The sequence below is a fragment of the Macrotis lagotis genome, chromosome 1, assembly GCF_037893015.1.
Source record: "Macrotis lagotis isolate mMagLag1 chromosome 1, bilby.v1.9.chrom.fasta, whole genome shotgun sequence".
Classification (NCBI taxonomy): Eukaryota; Metazoa; Chordata; class Mammalia; order Peramelemorphia; family Peramelidae; genus Macrotis; species Macrotis lagotis.
In genome coordinates this window covers 635,929,759-635,947,815 of record NC_133658.1, presented here as the reverse complement: position 1 = coordinate 635,947,815, position 18,057 = coordinate 635,929,759, and the positions used below count along the sequence as shown (strand labels likewise).

The 18,057-nt window shown below is 33.7% G+C and overlaps 1 long non-coding RNA gene across 4 annotated transcripts in view; it reads left to right on the top strand.

Moving 5' to 3' along the window:
- The window catches only part of LOC141507457 (uncharacterized), a 100,239-nt gene extending 85,132 nt beyond the window's left edge, over positions 1-15,107 (top strand). For 2 of the 4 annotated variants that reach the window (XR_012474151.1, XR_012474150.1), the window contains 2 exons: positions 6,890-7,022; positions 14,134-15,107. This is a non-coding gene — a long non-coding RNA (uncharacterized LOC141507457). The remainder of the gene's footprint in view (positions 1-6,889; positions 7,023-14,133) is intronic. The other 2 variants (XR_012474153.1, XR_012474152.1) reach the window with 1 other exon arrangement.
- Positions 15,108-18,057: the final 2,950 nt, after the last annotated feature.

Sequence of the window (18,057 nt, the reverse complement as noted above, 5' to 3'; positions counted from 1 at the left end):
TTTTTGAAGAACTAAATAATGAATGGTGGTCAGAGGTCAGAGATGGTTGCCTAGATGGAGCTGAGAAGATACAATCCTACTTGCAGCAAGTCTTAGACAATCAGGTTAATTTTGTAAAAACTGGGTTATAATTATATTAGAATGGAATTTGAAAATTAAGGTAAGTTTACTTATAAAATATTCATACCATTCTCATGAAATAACATTTGTCAGACAATATTACATAAACTATAGGTGCATTTCAAAATTCATGTAATATAATTAGCTAGATTACCCCAATCTGAAATTAATAATTCACTTTACTTTGGTAAGGACAAAATCAAACAAATGAAGCAACAGAAGGATCTCTGTCCTCAAGGAGTTCATATTCTACTATAACATGTACACAGTTAGAGTCAGAACTAACAACAGAGCAGATCAGAAAAAGTCTCACATGAAAAAGTAGCAAAAGAAGCACATTCTAAAACATAGATGTTTTAGCTCTTCTGGGCAGCTTCATCCAATAAAAACTTGTCAAGGGTTACATATAAAATTTAATATTTATGATTACAATGTAATGTAACCATATTACCAATGCATATAATAATAAAAAGTGTAATCATGCACTAAAGTATAATAAAATGTAATAAAGTATGATAATAAAAAATTAGTATAATGATAAAACATTTACTTTTCAAACCGAAAACCAAGAACATGTCATTTTTAAGGTGAGCACTGAGCTTTTTCAATACCAGTGTGTCTATAATTGACTTGATAGAGTTGAGGTGATGCAAAAGAATATTTTCAAGAGGCTCATCGAAATTTTTGTTCCATCTTTACTTTTTGTGTGCTTCATATGGGAAAAAACTGCTTGCAAACATACATGCTGAAATCATCTAAAAAACTACCGGAAACAATTAGTAATTTTAGCAAAGTTGCAGGTTATGAAATAAACCCTCATAAATCCTCAAATTTTCTATATATGTCCAGCAAGAAACAGCAGGAAGAGCTAGAAAGAGAAATCCCATTCAAAGTAACCTCAGAAAATATAAAATACTTGGGAGTCTATTTGCCAAGACAGATTCAGAATCTCTTTGAAAACAATTACAAAACACTTCTCACACAAATTAAATTAGATTTAAATAACTGGGCAAATATCAACTGCTCATGGATAGGTAGAGCTAATATAATAAAAATGACAATTCTACCAAAACTAAACTATCTGTTTAGTGCCCTACCAATCAAAATTCCAAAAAATTATTTTAACGAGTTAGAAAAAATTGTAAGTAAATTTATAGGGAGAAATAAAAAGTCAAGAATTGCCAGGAGCTTAAAGAAAAAAAGTGCAAAAGAAAGTAGCTTAGCCCTACCCGATTTAAAATTATATTATAAAGCATCAGTCATCAAAACTGTTTGGTATTGGCTAAGGAATAGAGTAGTGGACCAGTGGAGTAGACTAGATGTAAAAGCAGGAGATGATTATAGTAATCTGCTGTTTGATAAACCCAAAGAGTCCAGCCATTGGGATAAAAATTCCCACTTTGATAAAAATTGCTGGGATAATTGGAAGTTAGTATGGAAGAAACTTAGATTAGACCAACACCTCACACCCTTTACCAAGATAAGATCGAAATGGTTACAGGACATAGACATAAAAAAACAATACTGTAAGCAAATTGGAAGATCAAGGACTAGTCTACCTGTCAGATCTATGGAAAGGGGAACAGTTTATGACTAAGGAAGAGATGGAGAATATCACCAAAAACCAATTAGATGATTTCAATTACATTAAATTAAAAGGCTTTTGCACAGATAAAATCAATGTAACGAAGATCAAAAGAAATGTAGTAAATTGGGAAACAATTTTACAACTAATGATTCTGACAAAGGACTCATTTCTAAAATATACAGAGAACTGAGTCATATTTTTAAAACAAAAAGCCATTCCCCAATTGACAAATGGTCAAAGGATATGCAAAGGCAATTTACAGATGAGGAGATCAAAGTAATCCATAGCCATATGAAAAAAAATGCTCTAAATCATTAGTTATTAGAGAAATGCAAATTAAAGCTTCTCTGAGGTACCACCTCACACCTCTCAGATTGGCCAGTATGACCAGGAAGGATAATGATCATTGTTGGAAAGGATGTGGGAAATCTGGGACACTATTACACTGTTGGTGGACCTGTGAACTCATCAAACCCTTCTGAAGAGTTATTTGGAACTATGCCCAAAGGGCAACAAAAATGTGCATACCCTTTGACCCAGCAATACCACTACTGGGTCTATACCCTGAAGAGATGAGGAAAAAGGGTAAAAACATTACTTGTACAAAAATATTTATAGCATCCCTGTTTGTGGTGGCAAAGAATTGGAAATCCAGTAAATGTCCAATTGGAGAATGGCTTAGCAAACTGTGGTATATGTATGTCATGGAACACTATTGTTCTGTTAGAAACCAGGAGGGACGGGATTCAGGGAAACCTGGAGGGACTTGCATGAACTGATGCTGAGTGAGATGAGCAGAACCAGAAAAACACTGTACACCCTAACAGAAACATGGGAGTGAAGTTCAACCTTGAAGGACTTGCTCATTCCATCAGTGCAACAATCAGGAACAATTTTGGGCTGTCTGCAAAGGAGAGTACCATCTGCATCCAGATAAGGAGCTGTGGAGTTTGAACAAAGTTCAAGGATTATTCCCTTTAATTTAGAAAAAAAACAGATTTCTTATTGTCTAATCTTGTCACCCCTTAGACTTCTCTTCTCTTCTTTAAGGATATGATTTCTCTCTCATCACAGCCAATTTGGATCAAGGTACAACATGGAAACAAAGTAAAGCCTGACAGAGTGCTTTCTGTGGTGGGGGAGGGGAAGCAAGATTGGGGGAAGATTGTAAAACTCAAATAGTATCTTTAATAAAAATAGATTTGAAAAAAAGAAAAAAGAAAAATTAAAAAAACATACATGCTCCTCAAAAGAGATGTCATGAATAGAGCATGTTTGTGAAATGACAGCTATTTTTCTTTAGGCAGTTACAACTTGTTAAAGTCCATTAAAGACACTTGAATAAATTTTTAAGTTGCATATCTGATTGCAACTCTATAGATTTTTTTGCAGGTTTGCAGATGTGTTGATGTCAACTGAGAATGGAGGTGCAAATACCCTGAAATGCTGTGTTTTCTAAAAATCTTAAAAATATATTCTCAAATCTTGTGCCAAAAATAATAATTAAAGTTACATATGGTATGTTCTCTATTGCAATTATGATGAGTCATATAACAATTTAAAATAAAGCTCCTAATTCCTATATGTATATTGTATTTTTAAAAAGCACCAAAAAAAAAAATCCATTGCTCTGTGAGACCGTACAGTATTAGACATGAAAAAATCAGGCTAAGCTAGTTAAGGGTTTTTAGTCTTTGATGGTACAATATTGGCACATGCTCTTACCCATTCCATCATTTTCTAATAATGAGATACAGGGCACATGAATAGGCTTTGAGGGCTGTGGGGTGAACATATCATTAAAATTTAATGGAAACAAGATTATAAGATTTGGAGAGCAGAAGCCCCAGTTACACTGTGAAAGTTAAGCAACTTAGGTAGTTTAAATGTGATTGCTCATTCATGGCTATCAAGTAAAATATACTTAGAATCTTCATCTAGTCAGTTCAGTTAAAAAAAAACAACTTTTTTTTAATATTCAGGAAAGTGTTCTGGTGTCTCCCAGTTCATTAAATTTATCATTATAGTGTGTAGATAGGATAGTACTTAAAGCTTGTCTCTTTGCGGATTGTATAGCATCTGGGGAAATTGAGTCATAGAGAGGTAGGTATCCAGGTATGAGGAAGCAGGCTAAAGTTGATTTTTTTTTCCTTTCATATCTTATGAAAATAGGCACCACTGATCCCAAACTTTCACTTTCTCTCCCCTCCAGATTCTAAATACTTAAATATTTCTTTAGAAAATTGTTGTTCACCAATGCACTTCTAAAACCATATAAGGAAGGGGCTTTGGAGAAATTACTTTTGTCTACTTGTATATATTTATTCCTTGCCCTTGGATTTTTAGCTATATCTTTATTTCTCCCCATTATTGTAAGTCCTTTGAGAACTTGTTTGGCTACTTTTTTGTAAGTCCCCACAGACTTTTTTTTTTTATTTAGTACTAGTAACAAGGGATGGACTATTTCCATGAAACAGTCTAGGAGAATATCCCTTCTGGGGCCAGTCACTTGGCAGAATTTCCAAAGGTAGCAGGCTATTGCTGCTGTTGCAGGTTGCCCATCAGCCTAATGGTCCATTATGATGTAGGTTGGTTTAGTCATACTTTGATTACATTTGTTGTTCAAAGTCTATTGACTAAGTGACTTACCTGTTTATAACATACCTTTGAGAAGGGCAAGGCTAAAATTATGCTTGTCTAAACATAAGGAAAATAAAATGAGATACAAGGCAATTCAGAAATGACTACAGTTAGATGGTTGAGATGTAGGATTATTAGTAGTAGCTATTATTTTAAGTTCTACTTAAAATTCTTACTTAAACTTTCAGAATAAATGAAATACTGAAACATTTCCAAAAAGCAAGGTATCCTAATGAAAAGAATACTGGAATTAGAATCAGAAGATACATATTTGAACCCTGAGTTGTTAGACAAATAGGTGACTCCACTTTCTCTTCTCTCACTCTCTTTTAATCTTTTACAATCTAGCTTCCAACCTAATCATTCCACCGAAACTATTCTCTCCAAAGTTACCAATAATCTTTTAATTGCTAACCTTTTCTCTATCCTACATTTTCTCAATTTCTCTGCAATTTTGGCATTGTTGACTACCATCTCTTTCATGATAGATACTTCATAGATACATGATACTTCCATGATAGATAAAAAAGTCTAGGTTTTTAGGACACCACTCTTTCCTGCTATGCCCTCTACCTATCTAGGAAACCAGTCTTTGCCTTGCAGGGGAGTATGGTTGCAAAGTATAGTAGCATACTGATTGACAAGTTATCTGTGCCCCCCTGTTGAGACTTTGTTGTCAAATATTACTATACTAATAATTTAGTCTATCATGAGACAGGGTAACTCATAGCCATAAAACTACTGTACTGATGATTAGCCTATCAAGAGATAGGTTTAGCTTAACTCTACTATCTAAAGATTATTGCCTTTAAAATCACTTTATTGAAGATTTTGACCTTTGATCAAAATAGCTTTATCATAATGTCCTAAATTTATCACCAAAATTATCAATTGTTTCTTTGTCCAGTAATACTGCAATGACATGGTGCTTCGATTACATGGGAAGGATCACCTCTTTTAGAAGAGGCAGTTAGAAGGATGTCTTTGTACAACATTCCACTCACTTTAATCAGCATAATGTATATGTAATCATTCACAATCATCATCATGACCTCACTTAGTCTCTTTTGCTACATCCCCATCTAGATCATGTTTGTATCCCTCTATGTTTTGCCCAGGGCCCTCCTCTCTTCTTCTTTTACACTATTCACTTATTAAACATGTCCAAAACAGAAATTATTTTTCCATCTAAACCTACTCTACCTCCTACCTTCTCTCTTACTCTAGAGGGCCACATCATCCTCCCAAACCTTCAGGTTCAAACCCTAAGTGTTACTACTGTTTCCTCGCTATCTCTTACCCTGTCCTGGTATCCAATATGCTGTCAAGGCTAGCCAATTTCACTTTTGAAATATATCTACAATACTCCCACTTCTTTGCCCTGACATTTCCACCACAATGTTGCAGACACCTTCATCACTTCATGCTTGGACTATTTCATCAGTCTTCTGGTGGGTCAACCTATCTCATATATCTCCCCATTTGAATCTATTATTCATTCAAATACCAAAATGATTTTCCTAAAATACAAGTCAAACCATATTACCTCCCAACTCAATAAACTCTAGTGGCTCCAAACTGCCTCAAAGAAAATTCTCTATTGGGCACTTAAAGCCCTTAATAACCTATTCCTCCATTTCTAATCTTGTTATTGACTTTCTATTATGCACTTTTCAGTTTGGTGACTGACCTCACTGGCATTCCACAAATAAGATGCTCCATCTCTTGGATCCAAGCTTTTTCTTGGACTATCCCTCATACCTAGAATGTTCTTTTTATCTATTTTCCTTCAAATGGCTTCTCTGATTTCCTTTAAATCAAGAATAAAATCCCATCTTCAAAGAGTCTTTCCAAATCCTTCTTAATTCTAGTGCCTTTTCTCTTCTGTTTACTTGTGCTTTATCTCATATAAAGCTTGTTTGAACATAAATATGACTTGGCATCTTTTCTGTTAGATCATATGCTCCTTGAAGTCAAGGACTGTGTTTTGCTTCTTTTTGTATTCCCAATGCTTAGAACAGTCCTGGTACATATAGATGCTAGAAAATTTCTACTGGTTTACTATGATTGCTCAAAAACTCTGATTATCAGATTCTGAAATTGAAAAATGAGTTGGGAACAGAGGACACCTGAAGCCTCCTATTTTAAATAACATGATAAATAAATAATTTCAATTTTGCTTTTAAAAAAGGCATTTTTGGATATATTTTTTAGAAAAGTATAATAGCATGATTTCCTTACTTTATTTAGGAAACATTGCCTCCATTGCTAAAGTTATCCTTTTCAAAATGAACAAAAATATTTGATGGATCACTTTTATTGCTAGGGCAAGAAGAGAGTAAAAGTATGAATCATTCCACTGAAGTCACAAACATTATACTAGAGAAAGGGTACCTAATAGAGTAACTTTATTTATGGCTTTATTCTCTACAACAAATTGTTTCCATTCACATGACAATCTTTTATCTAAAGACACATCCCTAGTAAAGTAAGAAAGATGAGTTCTCAAAAGTCATTTACCAGGAGTTTTTTTTTTTTCAGATCAACTCTTTCATAATCTATATAGAAATAAAACAAGAACTTGTTAATATAGGAAAATACTGCATGGATAACTTAAGGTGCTCTGAATCTCATCAGCCTGTTGACCTGCAAACCACCTTTAATCGGACAGATGGTGAGTAACAAATTGATCTCAGTCAATAAAATCTGTCAGAACAATCTGCTGTGAGCAGGTGTCAGATAATCACCCCCAATGAACAGATAAGCAAAGTAAAAAGGAAATTAGAAGAAGGTGGTATTCATAATGACATTTATAGGAATCTAGGCATAAAACCCAACTTGAAATTCTACAAAATGGCACAGACATGATCTAGTACTATAGAGAAAGGAATCTGTTACAGTAATTGCATTGCAGAAAAATTCTGAAACTAGATTATTAACAATGTACATCTATAAATCTATTTTCTATAAAATTTTGAGTTCTGGTGGAATCCTGTCTCATTTCAATATTAAATAATTTTTTTTCATAAATGGTCTCTCTTATGAATGTTTAGGGTTGTTCTCTGTATTTGAAGCCATTGTCAAAACAATTAATTTTATAAGATTCCCTCACACTCACATACCATCCCATGGAGATTCATTTTCTCTTTCATTCACCCTCTTCATCTCCATCTCTCTATTTCTCTGGTTCTTTCTCTTTCTCTCTACAAACACATATACATATATGCACACAAAAACACATATGTACACATACATATGTATATTGGATACTATATTTTAGAAATATACTCCCTAACATTTAAAATAATTTGTCTCAAATCATTTCAATTTAAATTATTATTTGTCCTACAAAGAGTTTTAAAAACATCTATATACTTTCCATACATCTAAGAATTAATGACAGTGCAATCTACATAGAAACCTCTGACTTGTCAATATGGTCCAATCAGTGAAAATTACTAAGAATATCTTCACACTGGAGTTCTACTAGAAATGTTACTTGTAGTGCTATCTGTGACTAATATTTATATCCACCAGAAGTTTTATTAGTTGACTACAATCCAACATTTTTGGTGTATTCAATTTAGATGCTATCAAAATCATCTACTGATCAAAGATATTTAATGCTGATAAGATTCTTTACTTACGTATACATGAACATAAATTTAAAATATTATGGAAATATAAATTTTTATTATTATAGTTGTTGCTATTAACAATGATCTTGGTAAATTCAAAGTTTCTACCAGAACTGAAGCATGTCCCTTGTTTTATAACCTTTCATACTATTTTGGGTAATTTGATAGATCCAAGATCTACCTTGATCATTAGAAGCATTTGTATATAGAATTTTCCCCTCAATCCTCTGTTTTTTAATCTTAGATATTTAAGCTCAGAGGAAAAAAATGACCAAGAAATAGATCTTATGAGATTCATAAAAGTTAAAATGTTCACAAATTCATATATATATATATATAGATATATATATATATGAGATTAATGGAAAAACATTGATAATTTTCTTGTGTTATAGCAGGAACAGTAACAACAAATACCTATCTAAAGGCATAGTTGCTGAGAAAATGAGCAACATACCCATAAATCTAACTTGTCCTCTACATATATTGCATCTCTGTCACTGTGAAAACACGAGTCAGTCATTCACACCAGTAATTTAATAAGGAGTGTTTTGACTATTGTGAAAAATTACGCAGGTAATGGAGGAAGCTTGATGTTGATTTTATAGGCTTTTTGTTTTTAGAACAGAGACACATTTGCCAGTCATTGACTTTAGTTTTGAGTAAAACTGACATCATTCACATGTTAAGCCTAATGAATGGATATTATAGGATTATTGCATTACAATATATAGGCTCAAAAATAAAACCTTATATATTTCTTACACCCTTATAATCTTAAAGAATCTGACTTTGACTTTTCCTTGGAAAAATGTTATTGTATTTGATCCTACTAAGGCAAGAATGCATCATTTTAAAATAGGGTTTCATAATGTTTTGGAGTATATACCATAGATCCATTTGACAGTCTAATGAAGCTTGGGGATCCATTTTAAAAAATAATATTTTCTAATTAATGAGGATCTATGTTTAGCATGTTTATATATGTAGAGCCTATATTAGATTGCTTTCTGTCAGGGGGAGGGGGGACAGAAAGAGGGAAAAATTTGTAAAACTCAAAAGCTTAGTAAAGAAATGATTAGTGAAAACTACTGTTGCATGTACTTGGAAAAATAAATCTATAAAATATTTAAATTTAAAAAAGAATAATGTTTTCAAATAATTAAAGGAAATGTTACATTTCATTTAGAAATTAGCTTTGGGGGTGGCTAGGTGATGCAGTGGATAAAGCACTGGCCCTGAAGTCAGGAGTACCTGGGTTCAAATCCAGTCTCAGACACGTAATAATTACCTAGCTGTGTGGCCTTGGGCAAGTCACTTAAACCCATTTGCCTTGTAAAAACCAAAAAAAAAAAAGAAATTAGCTTTGAAATTTATCTTTTCCCCCCATTCAAATTCATGAATTCCAAAAAAATCTATCCCACCTTGGTATACATCAATTATAGGTTATGAACCTTTGCTTTTTATATATACAACTAAACACACACATACGAATTGCATTGAATTTAGAATTGGAAGAATTGAGTTAGTATGATTTAATTGCATTTATTGTCTTTGTCCTAATCAAGTGAATTAAAGCATCTGTAGGGAATACTAACCTGTTTGTCTTTTTACTTACTAAAGCAGAACTTTTTCTTAGGAATTTTTATAATTTTTTTCAAATTATGAAACATTTATAGAATAAAAATTAAAAGACACTGTAAAAGGAATCAAGGTTTTCATTTCTGAACTAGATATCTCATCTTGGGGTAGCTGGTTCTTTAGCTAAACATACCCTTCTTCATAAACTTGCCCATGGGTAGCATGGAATGATTGGGTTTAAATGAATAAGCAAGAGATCAACATTAGTTTTGTTAATGGTGAGCTATTTGAATCTGGATCAGTGTTTTCTTCAATATAAGGAGTGCCCACCTCTTTTCCTGAGTACAGAAGTTGTTTTTTTTTTTTCCCCAGGAATGTGGATCAATAGTTCTTTGGTAATTTGCGGTCTGTTAGAAGTATCTGGGATCAATGAGAATTTAAGCAACTTGCACACAACTAATATAGGTCAGGCACTTGAATTCAGATACTTTGGACTCCATGGCCAAATCATCTGGACTAGATGTGTCAGATTCCCAGCCTTCAGGCCATGTCTGCCACAATGCTTCCAAGTGCAACCCTAATCAGATTGAAATATAATTGTGAAAAATGTAATAAAATAAATCAAAATATAATAAAACACATATAATTTTAATGAGTTGTTTTATAAGTAAAAATGTAGCCCATGGGGATTCTTCAACTTGTATGGTTGAACAGCTCCTGTTTCTATTTAGGTTTGACATCACTACCAGATAGCATGTTACTTTAACAGCTATTTGTTTTTTTATTTGTCTAAACACTATACTTTCCAAAGGGATATTGAAATAATGCAAAGGAAAAATTAAAAATCTCCAAAATCATTACCACCCACTTATTAGTAATCAAAGACAAATATTTCAAATGTTGGGAATTTATTTTCCAGTGGTAAATTTTCCAATCTTTCAAGGTTTAAGAAGATAGCAATTTATGTCTTTGTGATTATGGAAAGTTCTTTTCTCTTTTCTGTACTTCCTCCACAATTTAGTCCTACTCATTCTATTTAATAGTTCAGCATCTTGCTTGTTCAGGTTTGAAGGGTCCTTCAACCTGAACAAGCAGAATCTCTGCTTTGTAAACATCCTGAAGAAGATATGCGGTAAGGAAAGATTGAAAATATCCAGGCAGTAGAAAGAACTATATAGCACTGAAGATAGAACTAGTATTTGGAAGCACAGTATCATGTACTGAAATATCTTTTCAATGATCCTTTAGTTCAATATCAAAGATTTTAAACCTTGAAACCAAGGGGATGCTCAGTTTTTGAGAAAATAAAGGTATAAATATTGAAGTCATGGCATTTCTTAGGAAAACTTGCTTTAAAATATTTTTTTCTAAAGTGAACTTAACAATCCCCAACAAGCATAAGCATACTTTCAGAAGGCAATTACATAGCTTAGAGGAGAGAATTTTGAGCTTATTAGAAAAATCTAAGTTTGAATACTGCCTTAAGTACTTAGCATAGGCTCCATATAAATGCTTATTCTTTTCTTCCTTCCCTCCTCAGTCATTCAGTTTTTGTGTAACCTTTACTAAGTCACTAAATCTCCTTCAGTCTCAGTTTCCTCATTTGTAAATGGGGATAATAATAGCAATTATTTGCTTCCTTCTCCAGTTCATTTTTTCTCAGATGAGGAAACTGAAGCAAACAGGGTTAAGTGACTTGCCTTGCATCACAAAGTAAGATTTGAAAAATGAATCTTCCTCACTCAGACCAAAACTCTATCTACCACACCACCTAGCCACCAAAAATCAAATGGACACTACTAACTGGACAGAGATTGTGTTTTACCCAATATACTGTCTTCAATGATTGGATTAGCTCTGGAACTAATCAGGGAATATTTTGAAACTGGAGACAGTTTTAAGAACAGCTGATCCTTCTGGGGTCAAGTTTAGGGGTTGGATCAGTCTAATACCAAATCCAGCTAACTGTTTGTTTGTTAAATTCTATTAACAGTTATATAATGTCACTACTTAATTATCAATTATTTAGCAATTAATTAAAATTTAAATAAGCTACTTGACCTTTCCATTCAAACTGAACAGGAACCCTCTTTAATGTGTTTTCAGTTCCAGTTTCTAACCCCATACAGAAAAGGGAATTCCTTAATGATATGGATTCCCAACTTCTTAGAATACTTTGCACATTCTATTCCATTCTCTTTTTGAACCTTTTGGAATCACCTAAGTTTGTCAGTACCATCATGGTATTTCTTTGGAATTAAATCAAAGTTTGACTTTAGGGTGAGGATGGAAGATAAGGGAAAAGAGAAAGAGTTTTATTTGTTCTTTAAGTTTCACACCCATCAGGCGCTTAGTCATGACAGACTATTGAAATCATGGAAAGTTGTTTGAAAGACAAGAGTTAACTCCTTCCTCAAGGACCAATTTGTTCTCTCTGCTTTTTCCACAACTTTACTAATTAAGAAATACACTTTAAAGTTCTTACCATACTTTCTGCAAGATCATATTTCATACTGAAAATTTGATCTTGCCGAATTTTGCCAAAGAATATTTAAGTCAAAGGGAAGAAAATAGCTTCTGTTTTGATCTATAAAATGCTTGGTCTTCCAAAGAAATATGGATGTCTAAGTTTTCTTCTTTCCATCTAATCACTGTCCATTAAAGCTAAATTAACAAAGGTAAATGATCTCTGACTTTTTTTTAAGGTTTTTTCAAGGCAATGGGGTTGAGTGGCTTGCCCAAGATCACACAGCTGGGTAATTATTAAGTGTCTGAGGCTGGGTTTGAACTCAGGTACTCCCTACTCCAAGGCCAGTGCTCTATCCACTGCGCCACCTAGCTACCCCTCTGACTTCTTTTTAAGTGATTAGGATTTAGTTAGCATTTTTCTCCTCAATTATAATTAACTTATATTTGCTTACTAGTTTGCTAAAGTGTGTTTGTAAAAGGATTAATAAATGACTTTATGCTTACAGAACATCTAAGGAAGGACAACTTGAAGGGACTTCCACAATTGTAGGAAAAGACACTTAAATAATACAATTAAAGCCTGTACCCCTCTCCTGGGACAGATGGAGTTTTGATTAGCTTAGGATGTCAATGCAGAAGAAAATCCCTAAAAGCCTGGGGGCTTAGCACCTGGTTGGGAGTTCACAGCACGATAACACTATATGCTCTTTAAGGGATATCTTTATAGGAAATTACCTTCTGTAAAGGTATGGTAGAGAAAGTGAAAATTCAAAATAAAAAAAAATTCTTTGCCCATGAATAAACTATTTCATATGTACACTTGTTTTTCTTATACACATCATACATAGATATATCTATTTATAGATTTATTAATTAGAATTAATTAGATTACATTATATATATATATATATATATATGCTTATAGGTATACATGTAATCTCACCAAATCTTAATTTTTTCTTTTGTCTCTCAGTAGTTAATAATTGTTTTTTGACTGATTGCATCCATGTTCATCTTCAAATAAGACTCCATAGGACTCTCACAGTAGTTATATAAATGGTGAACTTTAGTGCCAGGTTAATATTTTTTCAGATTTGTCATCTTTGTAGTCCTTCTCTGTTACAATCATCATTTTAATTTATGGATCTTTGAAGGGTGTGTCTTCATTTACATGATGACTGAGGCACACTGAGGATGCTAAGTATTTTTATTTGGGTAGAAGGGACAAGGGAGGGACTAATAATTTTCTTATTGACTCATTTGACTGGAAAATGGAAGCTCAATTAGAAAGACAAAGAATGCATTTATATACCCCAGCTGCTATTCCATGAAGTATACTTATTCTAGGAGAGAACTAGATTGCATAGTGGGTAGAGCACTGGTGCTCAAGGACCTGAGTTCAAATTTGACCTCAGACACTAGCTGTGACCTTGGGCAAGTTACTTAACCCTTATGGACTTACACCCAGGGCCATCTCCAGTTGTCCTGATTCATATCTGGGCAATGAACCCAGATGACTCCAGAGGAGAGTGAGTCTGGTGACTTAGCACAGCATCCCCCCCACACTCGAATTCAGTCCATGTGCTTGTCATGGCATTAACCCCCTGATGCCATGGCCCTCTTTGAAAATGAAGGACAACATTATTATTATGATTCTAGAAGGTAATTCTTTTATGACAGGATTTTTACTTATGTCAGCCTTCAGTTCTCTTTTATTTATATCATTTCAAACAGGGAAGGATAAACATTAGGCAATCATAAATTTAAGAAATCGAGACTCTAGACCAGGTGACTGCATTCATGAAAAGTAATGTCTTGTTATAGATCCTTCTAATTCAATATTTAAAATATAAGTTCCAATGTTTCTTACAATATTCGGTAGATTTTCCTAATAAGTTCTCCACAAACCTTTTTTCCTCACTACTATTAAAATATAAGTATTCAAGCAATATAAACCTAGCTAAACCACTTTAAAAAAATGAAAAGAAAAAAATAAACCCTTCCTTCTTGTCTTACCAGCACTGCTATTATCACATAGTGTGTTTCACATGATAAGCCATTCATTAAAGCATCACCTACTGTTTTTTTCCTCCTCAGGACCAGCTAGAACATGATCTGTCTCTGCATGAAGACATTGGACCTCTGACCTTTTTTGTAGCTATTCCAGGCAAGTATAATAAACAAGGTTTGCTGGGTTTCTGTAAATCTCTGATTATGTTGACTCTGAAATCCAAGTGTTCATCTCAGGCAGAAAAATTAAGGTTGATTTTCAAATATTATGTACAAACTCTTGCTACTAAGCATCCCATAATGAGCACTTTGGCAATTTAAAGCAAATTAGAGTTCCCACTAGGCAAGGACGGCAAGCACTGCCATCAAAGAAAGATGGTATGTGGCCTGATGAAGAATATTCACCAAGAATTTAAACATAAATTGAGGGAGCTCAATTCCATGTCATTTTTTAAATGCTTTACTACACTTCATTATTCAAACTTTGTGCCAGACTTGGACTGTCCCTCCCCAGCCTTTAAGCCTTAGTTTGCTATAGCTAATGATTTATTGCAAGAATGGAAAGAACTGTTTCTTTAGGGAGCTGCCTCTTGTGTGAAATCATCATTCTAGTAGGGTGATCATGGGAAAATGATATTATTTTAAACGGTGCTGAATAATCATTAAAGGTTGATTAGAGTGACTTCAATTTTTTTTTTCACCTATGTAAGGAGATAAATGAGCCTGGTGTATTGGAAACATACATGTGTGTATATGAGTCTACAGATATATATTCCTATGTTTACATGTACTATGTATACTTAGTATATTTTATATACCTACACTTTGGATATGAAATTTGGAAAAAGACCCAGGTTAGCATCTTTCCTCTCACACCAATGGTGTGATTCTGGTCAAGTGATCTAATTGCCCTGAGTTTCTCTTTTCTAACCTAAGAAATGAAGAAAGAATAATTTACCTCTTAAGGCTTTCATAATGAATAAATAAAACAAAGCTAATTAAAGCACTTTTCAAGGTGTAAAATGTTATACTATTTACTTTGGATTATATACTGCAATGAGTCTATTATCTTATCAATGTGAGGATTCCTTTTGATAATTTAAAAACTGTGTTGTGTGTACAAACAAATATATATTGCATGAACACATCTATATGTATATACATACATATATATATGTATGTATATATATATATATATATATATAAGCTTGGCTAAAACTATAAAGATATACACAATATTTGAAATGTATATGCAGGTATACACACACACAGACTTAGGCAGAAATCAGAATGTGAACAAACAAGTTGCAGCTGCTACGATCTTGTGAGGAGCTCACTCCATATAGCTGATCTCAACTTCTTTGGGTCCTTGCATTGGTGGTCACCAACAGGGCAGCTACTGAGGACCATTTAAAAGATGTCATACCTAAACCTCATTGACCTCCTTGGACCATTGAAAATGCTGTGACTGAAGGTTATTAAATGGAGCTTACAAGGCTATAGGAGGAAACACTTAATCAAAACAATGGCCTTGAATGTAAACTTAGCCAGAAATGGTCTATTTGTATTGATTGCACAGAGTCATCTTCCAGACTAGGACATGCAGTATAAAATATATAACATTTGTAGTATTACAATCGATTCAGAATAACTTTGGCCATGTATAGTAAAAAAGTTCGTGAGTGTGTGTGTGTGTGTGTGTGTGTGTGTGTGTGTGTACATTTTTGTGGTTCTCTTTGAGAGGGGGGTGGTCTTTGTTATTGATGGGGGGCTTTCTTTAGTGTTTCCAGTTCTCTCACTAATTCCTAAATGCATTAAGCTACTTGTTAACTTTTATAATCTCAGTATGCACATATTCTGAAGTAATCCTATCTCCTAAACCCACTGATGAATCTGGTCTCCAGAGATTAGCTGCTATTTTCTAACAGGAATCTAGGAATGTTCCCTTGGGGATTATGTCATATTTCTCTAATATTGAAGACTCAAGTCTCAATTCTATCCTGTTCTTTCAAATATCAGCTATCATTTATAATTTATAATATATATATATAGTTATTTATATATATATATATCAATAATACATCAATAACTTATCATGATATTTGTTACTGTTGAGTCATTTTCAGTCATATTTATCTCTCTGTGACCCAATTTGGAGTTTTCTTGGCAAAGATACTAGAATAGTTTGACCTTTTCTTCTCTAGCTTATTTTATAGATAAAGAAACTGAAGCCCAAGAAGGTGAAGTGATTTAACCAGGGTCATAGAGCTAGGGAAGTGTCTAAGACCAGATTTGAACTCATGAAGAGAAATTTTATTTACTAAGAAGACACAGTGACAGCAGACTTAAAAAGCATTTCTCCCAACAAATGGGGAGCATGCTTTTCCCTATACTACCAAGGTCTTTGATGTGTGAAGTATCAACCTTAAAACATTTGCACCATATGATTATTGTAAATTTGATGCTCATATTTCATATAGTTTATGTCATATTTATAAAGTTAGAACTCTAATATAGAATAACTTAGACTGAATGGTACTAAAGTTTGCAAAAACAGATAGGGAAACAAGATTGCTTGCCTATTATTAACTCTGACATATAAGGTTTGCAGTTTTGAGATTGGATGAACTTTTGACTTACTATATTTGCTTTGAATCATTCCCTTCACCACTTTGAGATCTGGATAGAGACTCTCCCTCCTCCCTACCTGAGCTTCACCTAAGCCTAGTATAGATCAGAGACCTTGAGAACTTCCCTTCATACTTCATTCTGATTAGGAATGTCCCATCCTACATCTGACACAAATATCCTGTTCTCAACCAATTCCATTGTTTGGGTATATGTCTGGCTACCCAACCCCTTCATTTGAGGGTGTTCCCTTCCCAACATCTCTCTTTTTTTGTAAATCTTTGGCAGATATGAATTTCTTGAATTTAGGAATAAACCCACCCAAATAAAATGTGTGTGGGGGGGGCAATTTTGATTTTCATGGTTGCTGCATCATATAGCAATAAAACTTGGGACTGTATCATTTCCCCAAGTATCCATTTTCTAGAAATCCCAAACCTAGGTATTTACTTTACCTTGAGCAGTAAGATCAAATAAAACATCCCATTGAATTCACTTCTGAATGCATATAACTGAAAAATAAGTTTATGTCTTGATTAATTTGATCTACTGTTATGTTGGGTGAAGCAGATTACTTGGAAATTTCGCTCTCAACTGGATTGGCTGGCTAGCCACAAAATGTGCTATGAATTCAAGTTCACAGAACTCTGGTAGTTCTCTCCTAACCTTTTAAAGCTCTAAGTTTGCAGCCTGATAATATATACTTGTCTAATACTAAGATATTGATACTTCACCTAAGAGTTGGGGAAGCAGAATGAGCCACAAGGAGGGAAAGAACAAGGCCCATCTTCATGGCCAAGAGTAGTTCTAGTAATGAAATTTTGACTTGAGAACTCCTTGGCCACTCAGATGCTTACAGAATTCCTTTTCAGGTAAGAAAAAAGTATTAGATGAGCTATAGACAAAGAAACCCTTCAGAATCTGATGAACATTTTATAAAAATTATCTCATATATCTCTTTCCCTTAATCCTAATCCTTCATACTGAAAATGACTAATCCGTAAACATGTTTATCAAAAATATGTGTGTACAATGCTAACCTGACTGCTGCTGAGGGGAGGAGGGGTGAGAAGGGAGGGTGGAAGGAAATTTTGTAATTTAAAAATATACATGGGCATATGGTTGAAAAAATAAATAATTTTTTTTAGGTTCTTTGCAAGGCAAATGGGGTTAAGTGGCTTGCCCAAGGCCATACAGCTAGGTAATTATTAAATGTCTGAGGCCAGATTTGAACTTAGTTACTCCTGACTCCAGGGCTGGTGCTCTATCCACTGCACCACCTAGCCACCCCAATAATTTTTTTAAAAAAAGAATGCCTTCTTCAGTAAAGACAGGAAAGAAAACGGAAATATGTTTTTTTGCCTGTGAGTGCCTTTTTATTCT